Here is a 12,578-nt window from a genome sequence, read left to right as displayed (position 1 = left end):
TAAAAAAAAGCATCATAGATGAAAACCATTATTTTATAAATTACATTTATATGGCTAGCTAATTAGTCTGTTTATTTCCATCTGAGGTTCAAGCCAATACTTCCACTATTTCTTGGGTAATAATAGAGAGTAGAGGTTTTGTTTGTTTGTTTGTTTGTTTGTTTGTTTGTTTGAGATGGGGTCTCTCTCTCTCTATCACCCAGGCTGGAGTGCAGTGGTGTGATCTTGGCTCACTGCAGCCTCTACCTCCCAGGCTCAAGCGATCCTCCTGCCTTAGCTTCTCAAGTAGCTGGGACTATAGGCACATACCACCACGCCTGGCTAATTTTTGTATTTGTAGAGACGGGGCTTCGCCATGTTGCCCAGGCTGGTTTTGAACTCCTGAGCTCAAGCGATCCACCTCCCTCAGCCTCCCAAAGTGTTGGGATTCAGACATGAGCCACCATGCCCAGCCTGAGATCTTTTTAAAATTATTTAATTTTTTATTTCTGAAACAAAGAAACTTGACAGCAGAGTTGTATTGACTGAGTTGTACATTGAGCCTAGCCCTAGCCCTTTTAAGGGGCACTGTTGGAATGGCCCAGTCTCCCCGAATCTAAACTTCTCACTCTTCACTATCCAGTTTTCAAGGCACTGTGAAGGCCCTGATGCTAAACAGCAGTTACCGCAGGCCATGGAGGAGCGGGCATAGCTGGAAGCACACCTGGGGCATGTGAGGCTTTGCAGGGGAGGGACGTGGAAGGAAGATGACCCCAGGTGGCCAGGAGCAGGTGAGGACCAGTGACAGCCCTTCATAACTTCTGTCCCCATTCTTGAAGGTAATGGAGTCAGTTGGACAACTATAAATGGAGAGAGACGTCTGCTGGAAATCTGAAAGGAGGGGGTGCCATGTGGCGGCAGAGGATGCAGTAGATGTCAGAGCAGGTGAGACCTGACCCTTCAGCCCCCCACCTTAAATAGATCACTTGATCTTTCTAGGCATCTGTAAAATGGGAAGACTATAGCCAGAGGTGATCATGGGTCTAGGCTATGTGGCGGCAGGGTCAGAGAGGGAGATGGTAGCCCATCCAGCCATCAGCCCCTCTCTTCAGGGCCCTTTCCTGCTGTATTTTGGGCAGGTGTGCACATTGAGAGAGGAGAAGGAGCATAGCGTGAGTTGGGTATAAGAACTGGAAATGAGCTTGGCTGAACTGAGTAACCAAATGGGTAAGCTGGGGCTGTGGTGACCTGGGAGTAGGACTGGTGTCAGAGCGCTGTGGGGGTGGCTTAGAATGCCTCAGGGAGGTGGGTGGATGGAGGGCTTTGGGGCAGAAGGAAAGAGGTCTGTGCCAGGAGTTGGCAAGTCTCATAATCTCCATGAGCCTCAGTGTTCCCATCAGCAAAGAGGGAAGCGTGCCCATTGTCAGCCATCCACAGTTGTCTCTCTCAGAAAGTGGCTTAGAAGACTGGCTAATATTCGGGTGCAAGAAATCATTAGCAGGGAGGCCAAGTTTGGGGAGCCTGAAAGGAGCTGTGGACCAAGAGGAGGGTTTTTTTTGAGAATTCAGAGGCCCTTACTGTCACTTCCTTTCTTACCTGAACCATGCCCCTGGAACTCCAAGCAGGGCCCTCCAAGGTGGAGCAGAAGCTACAAGCAGAGGCTGACCACCTGCAGAAGGAACTGGAGAGTCTGACAGCTCCAAGCCCAGGAGCAAGACACTGAGGGCTTCAGTCATCTGAACCAGGAGTGGAGGAGAGGCTGCTGGCGCTGCAGCAGGTGGCCAAGCTCTTGAGGGAGCAGGCAGAGTCGCACAGACAAATCTTGGAGACCATGCAGAATGCACCACCATCAGCCGTATGCTCACCCAGAACCACAAGCTCAACAAGCAGCTGTCTGAACTGCAGAACGGACTCATAAAGCTGGTGCGTGACCCCATCAGGAGAACCTGCCCTCCTCCCTAGCCCTCCCGACCTTTGTTTTCCCGCCCATAAAATGAGGTGGTGTACCCCTAATGTGAGATGGTACTTCTGAAGGTACCTGTGAATCAGAGCCCTGCTCTGATGGCTGTGGGGAAGAGGGAATGATTTTTCTAACCTGCCTCCACCCTTCCTGGTGCCATGGGAGGCAGACACCAAGTTCTAGGGTCTCTAGCTGCAGTGGATGGCTGCTGATTGCTTCTCTCTGTCCAGACTAATGAGAACATGGAGATTATCAGTGCAATGCAGTTGGAATAGCACGTAAAGAGGGAGCTGGGAAAGAAGCTGGGGAAGCTAAAGGAGACGGTATCACTGCCCCATCCAAGAAGAGCTGGAAGGCGGGCACCAGCCTCTAGGGAGGGGAGGTGTGAGGCCAGAGGCAGATCCAGCCTGGGGGACAGGTGACCCCAGCACCCTCTAGGGCAGTCCTGTGACTGTTTCTTACTTCCTGCTCTCTGACTTTTAGTGGTGGGCTCCTCCCAGATCTGAACATCATCATCCCAGCTACAGTCATGGAGCCCCCCAAACATAGGGAAAGAGATGGTGGTATAAGAGGCTCCTTAGAGTCAAACTAGATTCTGGCCTTGGCTCCCCTGGGCACCATTCAACTACTTTGCATCTCTAAGTCTCGGTTTCTTTACCTTAAAAGGGAAGTTAGCACCTTCCTCGCAGAGGTGCTGAGGATTAAATGAGATAATACATGGAAAGCATTAGGCATGTGGCACAGTTAGCAGATGGAGGTTGGCTCCCTCTGCTTTTCCATCAGTCTGTGGCCTAGTTTAAATGGTGGGAGGAAGGGTGTGAGATTTAAGGCTGGGTGTAGGGGATCAGTCAGCGTGGTTGGAAAAATTGTAAGATGAAGTTATAGGATATAGACACAGACCTTGGAAGGCCAGAAGGTCTGCACAGCTTCAGTAAAGGATTTGGCTGAAAGCAGCCTAATCCCCTTTACCTTGAGTTGATAGCAGTAGAGCAAATAACATGGGAATGTGGGGGAGTTTATCTGAATAGCTTGTTTACTCATGTGGTCCTAAGACCAACCTTTGATTATCCGTGGGTGCATGATTGCTCTCTACTCGGTGGTTGGCAGAGTTAATTACTCACAGATGTGTTGACTCAAAGCCTTTGTCATTAAGTCTGTGCTGAATAAATGCCCTCAGGGCCAGCTAGTCAAGGCACATAACTCTTTTTGTGCGTGGCCTGGCCCCTTAGCCGCTCTGTCACTGAATATCGGTGTCTGAGTATGTTATTCATCTGCCGTGCAGCTGGGGTCTGCAGGATAGACCCTTGCAAGTGGTGCCCTGTGTGAGGCACACTGTGAAGGATCACAATGGACCCCTCGGAAACAAAGATGGAAAGAACTGTGCAGTCAGTAAGCCATTGATGCCCACTGGGAATTTCCAAGTTTGGGGGGATTGTTCAGGCTAGGGTTTCATCATGGGACAACAGTTATCAGCTTAACAGAAACAGTATATAAAAGTATTGAAACTGGGCCAGGCACGGTGGCTCAAGCCTGTAATCCCAGCACTTTGGGAGGCTGAGACGGGTGGATCACGAGTCAGGAGATCGAGACCATCCTGGCTAACACGGTGAAACCCCGTCTCTACTAAAAAATACAAAAAACTAGCCGGGCGAAGTGGCGGGCGCCTGTAGTCCCAGCTACTTGGGAGGCTGAGGCAGGCGAATGACATGAACCCGGGAGGCGGAGCTTGCAGTGAGCTGAGATTCGGCCACTGTGCTCCAGCCTGGGCAACAGAGCGAGACTCTGTCTCAAAAAAAAAAAAAAAAAAGTATTGAAACAGCTGCTTAAAGCTAGTGGAGCCTCGGTTTCACAGGCTCAATTAAGGGACCTAATGCAAACTATTGTCTCACATAACTCATGGTTCCCAGAAAAAGGAACGCTAGACGTAGAGCTCTGGCAACAAGTGGGGAAGAGATCTTAATCAACATCATGCGCACGGGCAACAGGTCCCAGTATCATCTTTAACGCTATGGGCCTTAGGGTGACACTGGCTCTGTTATACACAGAAGAGCCTAAAAAGGGGGAAGGAGGAGGAACCGTCACCTGCCTTACCACCTCCTTTTCGCTCAGCCCTGATATCACCAGACCAAAATAACAAAGAGGAAATGGAGGTTTTGCCTGAGCCCCCTCCTGCAATATATAGGAAAAAAGACAAGAGCTACGCTACAGCTATGGGACCCTTTCTTAGGCAAGAGGCATTAAAAGGGGAGCTCTTAGCCTGCCTGGTAATGCAAGGTTGACAAGGCAATTGGGTATATAAACCTATTTCTTTTAACGTTTATAAAAAGTTAAGAAAAAGCATTAGAGGTTGAAGCCGTGTGGCCAAGCTGGTGGTAAGCAGAAGGAAATGCTTGGCAGCAAAGGAAGCTTGCAGACCTGGAGCCAGCGAGTGCTTCCAGGAACTCGGCCTGCACAGAGGTAGCAGTGACAAGGAGCCAGGCCCAGCACACCAGAGCTGGCCTGCTAGGGAGGGGCAGGAGGCATGCACGAAGGTCCACTTGGCTGGCAGCATCTGCCCAGTGGCAGCAGGGTGAGGGAGCAGCACAGACAAAAGGCGGCACAGACAAAAAGCAGCGCAAGTGCAACATGGCCGCCACCCTGGGACCCACGTGCTAAAAGCCCCAGCTCCGCAGGTGGCCCACGGCAAAATTTCACGTGTTCCTTGTATACAAGTGACATCCCAGATTATAATTCTCTGCTGAGATTTAAGTACAATTTAAGAATTTAAAACACCTCTTTCTAATAATGGCCACTGTTGCTTTTACACTATTCCCCTGGAAAAGCAAGACAGAGAAAAATTTGTGTTTACAATACCAGCTATCAATAATGAAAGGCCAGCTTGCCAATTTCATTGGAAAGTGCTTCCTCAAGGAATGCTAAACAGTGCTGCCATGTGTCAGTATCATGTAAATCAAGCTTTGTTCCCCAGTAGAAAAGAATTTCCTGATTGCAAGGTTATTCATTTTATGGATGATATTCTGCTAGCAGCCCCAACAGAGCCAATGCTTTTAAGTTTATATACCTCTGTCATAAAGAATGTACAGCTGAGTGGTTTAATCATTGCACCTGAAAAAGCACAAATGTCCTCTCCTTGGAAATATCTTGGGTACATACTTACTTCCTGGTCGGTAAAATCTCAAAAGGTTAAATACTAGCAACTTACACACCTTAAATGATTATCAGAAATTACTAGGCAATTTTAACTGGCTTCACCCCACCTTGGGCATTCCTACTTATAAGCTGCAAAACTTGTTTTCTATCTTAAAGGGCAACACAGCCCTGGATTCTCTCAGATATTTAACCCCTGCAGAAAAAAAAAAAAAAAAAAGATGGAAGAAATAGGCTATTTCTCAAAGACAACTAAATCTCATAGATCCAAAATATTCTGTTCAATTGTTTATTTTTCCCACTAAACACTCCCCTACAGGGTTAATAGGACAAATGGCTCCAGAGCTATGCTTTCTAGCGTGGGGTTTTTTGCTCACATACCGAGACTAAAACACTATCTCCCTATATCCAGTTAATCAGTAAAGTCATATTCAGGCTGCAGATGATGCAGTCACTTACTAGGTTGTGATCCTGATATCGTCAGGATTCCTTTAAATAAAAAGCAATTCAAAGCAGTATTGCCCTTATCGATGGACTTCCAAATAGCACTCTCTGATTACACAGGTCAAATAGAGCATGTCATTCCTGCTAACTCCTTCAGTTTATCATACTCCTATGATTTTCCCTACAAAAATAGTTCACTTCCCCATAAATGCTTTAACACTGTTTACTGATGGTTCTAGTAAACATGGAAAAGCAGCAGTCTGGTAGAGACCACATAATTCCATCACTCGATCTGGATTTACTAGCTCAGAGAGCTGAGGTTGGGGCCTTGATATTGGCTTTGGAAACTTTTTCCACTCAGCCCCTCAATATTGTTAATGACTCTGCTTATTCTGTTTATTTACTGCAGAACCTTGAGACAGCCCTAACTAAGTCCACTCTGGAGGTCCACCCTGTGTGCTCTCTGACTTCAGCAATTGCTAGATCAGTGTATACATCCTATTTTTATTACACACATTCAGGGCCACAGCTCACTGCCTGGCCCATTGACTTACGGCAATGATCAAGCATACCTTCAGGTTGTGACATCACTGCTTGACCAAGCTACCCAATTGCATCAATTTTTCCGGCAAAACTAGAGAAACTTGTCTAAACAATTTCAATTTACCCAGAGGCTGGCTAAACAAATTATCCTGCAATGCCAAGATTGCCAGCTCACAGGCACGTCCCCTCCTTCAACAAGTGTTAACCCTAGAGGATTGGAACTTAATCAGTTATGGCAAACAGATGTTACACACATCCCTGAATTTGGAGAACTTAGATATGTACATGTATCCATTGATACCAATTCTCATTTAATTAGTGTACATGCCCTTCCTGGAGAGTCTACTCGATATGTCATTAAATATCTTCTTTTAACTTTTGCATTTATGAGGCAACACACAAAAATTAAAACTAATAATGGTCTAGCTTATGCCAGCTCACAATTTCAACAATTTTGTCACACGTGGAACATCCAGCATTCCACAGGCATCCCATATAATCCCCAAGGACAGGCCATAGTAGAATGTGCCCACTCCACCCTTAAAAATATGCTCAAAAAACAAAACAGGGGAGTATGGGTAAGGACCTTGCAACACTATTGGCACAAGCCTTATTTACCCTTAATTTTTTAAATTTAGATGATAAATTTCAATCCGCTGTAGAAAAGCACTTTGCTAAAACCTCTTAAGACATAAAACTGCAGTTTTATGGAAAGATGTAAACAGTAATGTATGGGGTAGTCCAAATGAATTGTTAACTTGGGGAAGAGGGTATGCTTGTGTTCATACCCCCTCAGGTCCTCTTTGGATTCAAGCACGATGCATCAAACCATACCATTATGTGGCCAGGACCCAACCTGGTACCAGAAATGAAGGAAGTGACCCTACAGGACTCACTGCCCTGGATGATGCGGCTTCCTCGGACGACACAAGCCCTGGACATTACCTGTGGGATGCTGAAGAAGGCAACTCAGGAGGCTGAATGAATCCTGCTCTGGACACAGACACCATTCACTCCAGATAATCTGTTCCTTGCTATGCTCTCTGTTGTACGTTGCAACTCACATAGGGTATTGATCCTTCATATGCTCTTGCTTTGTCTGCAACCTATACCTGCTACACTCTATTGGGCTCATATCTTAGATTCACCTTTCTTTCGCCCCGTCACCTGGGCAGACACCGCCTTCTCAGCCTTTAATAACGTAACTGCTTGGCTAGGAGGGATAGATTTACCCCCAGTGGGGTCCCTCATTAATGGCACACTTTAGACTAAGGTGCCAGGTAACACTACATATCATTCCACTATCCTCCCACTGTGTGTAAGTTATAAAGGGTCTAACCCTTACCGTGTACCTGCCCAAACACACTTACGGCTACATCATGACAAAGGAAATGTCTTAACATTCCTAGCTGCAGGTAGCCTCAAACCAGGTGATGCAATCAATGCCACTTTCCCAAACATTCCTTCCTGTGCTAAAGAACAAAGCTGGGAAAGTAATGGATTCCACTTTAGCTGGGAGGTCTGTCATGGGGAAAAAGCCCATATCCTCCAGTTAGGCAATTGTAACATCTTAGACTGGAGGTCCCACAGCCATTTGCAGGGAAGCCTTACTGATGTCCTCATCCATCATGGTATCAATCACAGTTTTGTAGCCACGTCCCATTCCCCTATGATTTGCGCCAATGTGGGGGTGGATATTTCAGACACCAAGTAAAGTCTATGCCACCCCAAGACACTCTGTGGTGCCTGGGACATCTTAGCACTTCCTTTGACACCTGGCATGGGAGATATCATAATTCCAGTCACAACTATACTATAATCTTTATTCATAATCACACTGATCAGTGCCTGATTTGCACTACCCATCCATATGTTTTCTTATAGGAACTAATATTTCTGTTATACCCCAAAACTCCACGTTTGTGACCCAGGTGCAGGGACAGACTTGGTTCGCCTCATGTATTACTAATTACAATATATAATTTAAATATTACTGGAGTCATGGTATTAAGGAGATAATCTGAGGCATTTCCACCAGTCAATTTGACATGCGATTGGCAAGGTTCCTCTGCCCTTGCCACCTTAGAACATGCCCTGTCCCAGGTCAGACCCAAAAGATTCATAGGCACACATGTAGCCTTTATAGTCTCAGCCATAGTCACCCTAGCAACTGCTAGTGTGGCTGTAGTATCTGTTACTGAATCAGTAAAAACAGCTGCTTTTGTAGATAATTTGGCCAGAAATGTTACTAATGAGCTTCTCTTACAGCAAGGTATAGATCAAAAGATTCTTGCACACCTGCAAGCCCTTGAGGCTGCCCTTGGAATATGTGGGGGAGCAACAAGATGCACTGGCATTCCAACAGCAGTTAAACTGCGACTGGGAGCATAATCGTATCTGTGTCACTTCCCTACCGTGGAATCAATCAATACATAGTTGGGATGAGGTGAAACAACACCTCTGGGGAAGGGAACCTTTCATGACAATTTAACAGCAGACATAAGGCAACTTAAAAATACAATTTTAGAATCCCTTCATACTGTAGATCTATCTATATACTCAACAAACAGCCATATGGAAGGGTGTGCAAGATCCTCTCTCCTGGATAGACCGCTGCTCCTGGGCGTCACTCCTTGAGTGGAAAAGAATGTTGCTAATTACAGTCATGTTTGTCTTATGTTATTTACTAATTTTAGGATGCAAAGCCGGAATAAGAGCAATGACCACTATTACTGACAGACCAGTTGTTGCACACACTTGTACTCTCCAGCTAACAAGACTGAATGCAAAAAAACAGAAAAGGGGGAGATATAGGGGATCAGTCAGTGTGGTTGGAAAAATTGTAAGATGAAGTTATAGGATATAGACACAAACCTTGGAAGGCCAGAAGGTTCGCATAACTTCAGTAAAGGATTTTTTTCTGAAATCCTTTTTTACCCCTAATCCCCTTTATCTTGAGTTGATAACAATAGAGCAAATAACATGGGAATGTGGGGGAGTTTAGCTGAATAGCTTGTTTACTCATGTGGTTCTAAGACCAACCTTTGATTATCCGCAGGTGCATGATTGTGCTCTACTTGGGGGCAGGTCGGCAAAGTTAATTACCCACAGGTGTGTTGACTCAAAGCCTTTGTCATTAAGCCTGTGCTGAATAAATACCGTCAGGGCCAGCTAGTTGAGGCCTGCAGTTGCCACAACTCTTTCTGTGCGTGGCCTGGCCCCTTAGCTGCTCTGTCACACTCCGTGTGAGTATGTTATTCATCTGCCGTGCAGCCGGGGTCTACAGGACAGACTCCTGCAGCTGGGGAAGGAGGCATGGGACTCTGGGAAAGGGAGATAGTCACTTAGGCCTGGAACAAAGGGGCCAGGGTCCTGGATAGGCAACAGAGCCACACAGTGACCTTGCTACCCCATTTATGGGCCAGCCACCACCTGCCCTCACGCCCAGGGTCTTTCTGCGGATGGAGCTGAAGAGCCAGGAGGCTTAGTCTGCAGCAGCAGCAAGACCAGTACCTGAGTCACCTGCAGCAGTATGTGGCCACCTATCAGCAGCTGACCTCTGAGAAGGAGGGGCTGCACAACCAGTTACTGCTGTGGACCCAGCTCGCGGACCAGCTGCAGCAGCAGGAAGCTCAAAGCAAAGCAGTGGCCAAGATGGCCTGCCAAGAGTTGCGGGAGACCCAGGTGAGGGAGTTGCTCAGGGCAGGGCCCTGAGGGGAATGACCTGGCAACCTCTGTGCCTTCTCTCTTTCTTGGCCCCTTAGGAGTGCCTGGAAGCTTTCGGCCAGCAGAACCAGCAGCCTCAGGCCCAGTTGAGCCTCATGGCTCTACCTGGGGAAGGTAGCAGAGACTGCTCACAGAAAGAGGAGAGAGCCCCAGGAGGAAGGGATAACCGTTAGCAGCACAGGATTGAGGAGTTGAACAGACTTTTAGAACAGCTGGTCATTATGCCAAGCAGGTCTCCACACTAAGTTTGGCACCAATATGGTGACCTCCTGGGAGCAGGGGACCACCAGATTGCCTAAGGATGGGTGAACTGGCCCAGGTCAGAAATGGAGCAGGTCAGAACTCCCGTGCCTATTGATAGTGGGACTGCACCTAGGCAACACGGTAAGATCTTGGCTCTTTAAAAAATAATGAGGCCAGGCATGGTGGCTCATGCCTGTAATCCCAGCACTTTAGGAGGCTGAGGCGGGTGGATCACGAGGTCAGGAGTTCAATCAAGACCAACTTGGCCAAGATGGTGAAACCCCGTCTCTACTAAAAATACAAAAATTAGCCGGGTGTGGTGGTGGGCGCCTGTAATCCCAGCCACTCGGGAGGCTGAGACAGAGAATTGCTTGAACCCAGGAGGTGGAGGTTGCAGTGAACGGAGATCGCGCCACTGCACTCCAGCCTGGACAACAGAATGAGACTCCGTTTCAAAATAAAGAACAGCTGCTCATTCCCCGCTAGGGAGGGACTAGCCCAGGGTTACACAGTGAGAGTGGGGGCAGAGGTGGGCCCACTCTACCCTTGTTGGGTTGTCTGAGGACCTCTCTGGCCACCCCCAACAGGAGATGGACTGGACAGTGAGGAGGAGGTGGAGGTGCCTCAGCCCATGCCGAGCATCCTGGAGGACCTAGAGAGCCAGAAGGCCATGGTGAGCCTGACTCCCCCTGCCCCACCTTTGCTGCCTCCCTCCGTGGTCCCTCCCAGACCCCCTTCTGCTCTTGGGTTCCCAGCCTTCTGATTTCTCTGGACCCTCACCCCTTCCCTGGGAGCCAGTGGTCAGACACCATTTCACCTGTGACTAACAGGTGCACCGTCTGAGGCCCCCCAAGGCAAGGACTGCTCTCCACTTCCCTGCCCTGTTCGTTCTGTGTATCCCCCTATAAGAATGTGTACCTCTTGCCTGCAGGGGGCATTTTTCAACTCGGCTGTAGCTAGTGCCGAGGAGGAGCAGGCACAGTTATGTGGGCAGCTGAAGGAGTGCACTGCCAGCGCATGGCTCATCTGCTGGCCTCGGCCCAGAAGGAACCTGAGGTGGCAGCCCCAGCCCCAGGAACTGGGGGCAATTCCATGTGTGGGGAGACCCACTGGGCCCTGCAGGCGGCCATGGAGAGGCTGTAGGTGAGTGAGTCTTTCCTGGCATGGGCCAAAAAGGGTTGGGGGCAGGCAGGTGGCTGCCTTAATGTGACCCCATTATTTTGGCTCCAGAGCCGCTTTATGGAGCTCATGCAGGAGAAGGTGGACTTGAAGGAGAGGGTGGAGGAACTGGAACATCGCTTCATCTAGCTGTCTGGAGAGACAGACATCACTGGGGAGTGGGAAGCCAGGGCACAGCAAGGAGAGCTGCACATCGGTCAGAGGGGCCCCAGCATCTGAGCCCTGTTCTCCGGTAGGAGAGTACATCGCACTGTACCAGAGCCAGAGGGCAGTGCTGAAGGAGCAGCACCGGGAGAAGGAGTGCATCAGCAGGCTGGCCCAGGACAAGGGGAGAGATGAAGGTAGGGCATGGAACATCTCTGTAGGAGTGGGGGTGGGGATGGGCTCAGGCACAGGCAGAGCAGCTGAGTACCCCTCCCTCCAGGTGAAGCTGCTGGAGCTGGCGTTGCGGCTTGTGAGCAACTACAACGAGTAGCATGGCAGATCCCTGGCAGCTGTCCAGAACCCTGCTGATGAGCCCACTCCAGGGGCCCCAGCCCCCCAGCAGCTTGGGGCTGCCGACAAGCAGGGTAGTGAGTAGAGCCCTCAGGCAGGGTGGCCACACAGGAACCAGGGGAGGGCTCGCACAGCGCCCTGCCTCCCTCTCTCCAAAGATCTTTGTGAGGTGAGCCTTGCCAGCAGCGGGGAGCCTATGCAAGGAGAGGCAGGGAAGGGTTCTCCCTGCGGCAATCCCACTGAGCAGCAGATCATACAGCTGCTTTATGAGATGCAGAACCTCCAGGAGCACCCAAGCTTGGGCAGCAGCCTTTGCATTCCTTTTTTGTACCAATGCTGAGAACGATGAGGTGAAGATCACCATCATCTAAAAGCCGGCCACTGTCAGCAAAATCTGGAGAAGTGGGGCTGGAGGCGCTGCCTCTACCGTGTCCCTACCACCTCTTCCTAGTCAACCCTTTACTCCTACAGAAGCAAGCATAAGACCCCTGTCTAATGTGGAGAGACGGGTGGAAATGAGGTGAAGATCACCATAATCTAAAAGGCCACTAAATAAAATAAAATTTAAAAAGGTATGGGATTTTTAAAACATGTATGGGATTAAAGAAGTTATGGGATTTAAAATGTTATGGGATAAAAGTTATAAAAGTTATGAAAAGTTATGAAGCCAGACACGGTGGCTCATGCCTGTAATCCCAGCACTTTTGGAGGCTGAGGTGGGTGGATCACTTGAGGTCAGGGAGTTCGAGACCAGTCTGCTGAACATGGAGACACCCTGTCTCTACTAAAAATACAAAATTAGCTGGATGTGGTGGTGCATGCCTGTAATCCCAGCTACTGGGGAGGCTGAGGCAGGAGAATC

At 48.7% G+C, this 12,578-nt stretch overlaps 1 pseudogene across 1 annotated transcript in view; it reads left to right on the top strand.

Moving 5' to 3' along the window:
• LOC105508095 overlaps positions 1-12,274 on the top strand; it is a 37,208-nt pseudogene extending 24,934 nt beyond the window's left edge. Inside the window, exons 11-23 of the transcript XR_001001205.1 lie at positions 623-712; positions 819-924; positions 1,119-1,212; positions 1,581-1,902; positions 2,170-2,270; positions 9,522-9,757; positions 9,838-9,913; positions 10,630-10,715; positions 10,974-11,185; positions 11,273-11,369; positions 11,452-11,567; positions 11,646-11,793; positions 11,875-12,274. The product of XR_001001205.1 is annotated as a golgin subfamily A member 2-like (transcript). The remainder of the gene's footprint in view (positions 1-622; positions 713-818; positions 925-1,118; positions 1,213-1,580; positions 1,903-2,169; positions 2,271-9,521; positions 9,758-9,837; positions 9,914-10,629; positions 10,716-10,973; positions 11,186-11,272; positions 11,370-11,451; positions 11,568-11,645; positions 11,794-11,874) is intronic.
• Positions 12,275-12,578: the final 304 nt, after the last annotated feature.

This window comes from Colobus angolensis, unplaced genomic scaffold, assembly GCF_000951035.1.
Source record: "Colobus angolensis palliatus isolate OR3802 unplaced genomic scaffold, Cang.pa_1.0 Scaffold10, whole genome shotgun sequence".
Lineage (NCBI taxonomy): Eukaryota > Metazoa > Chordata > Mammalia > Primates > Cercopithecidae > Colobus > Colobus angolensis.
The sequence above is the reverse complement of the archived record's forward strand: the minus strand, read 5'-3'. Positions and strand labels throughout refer to the sequence as shown.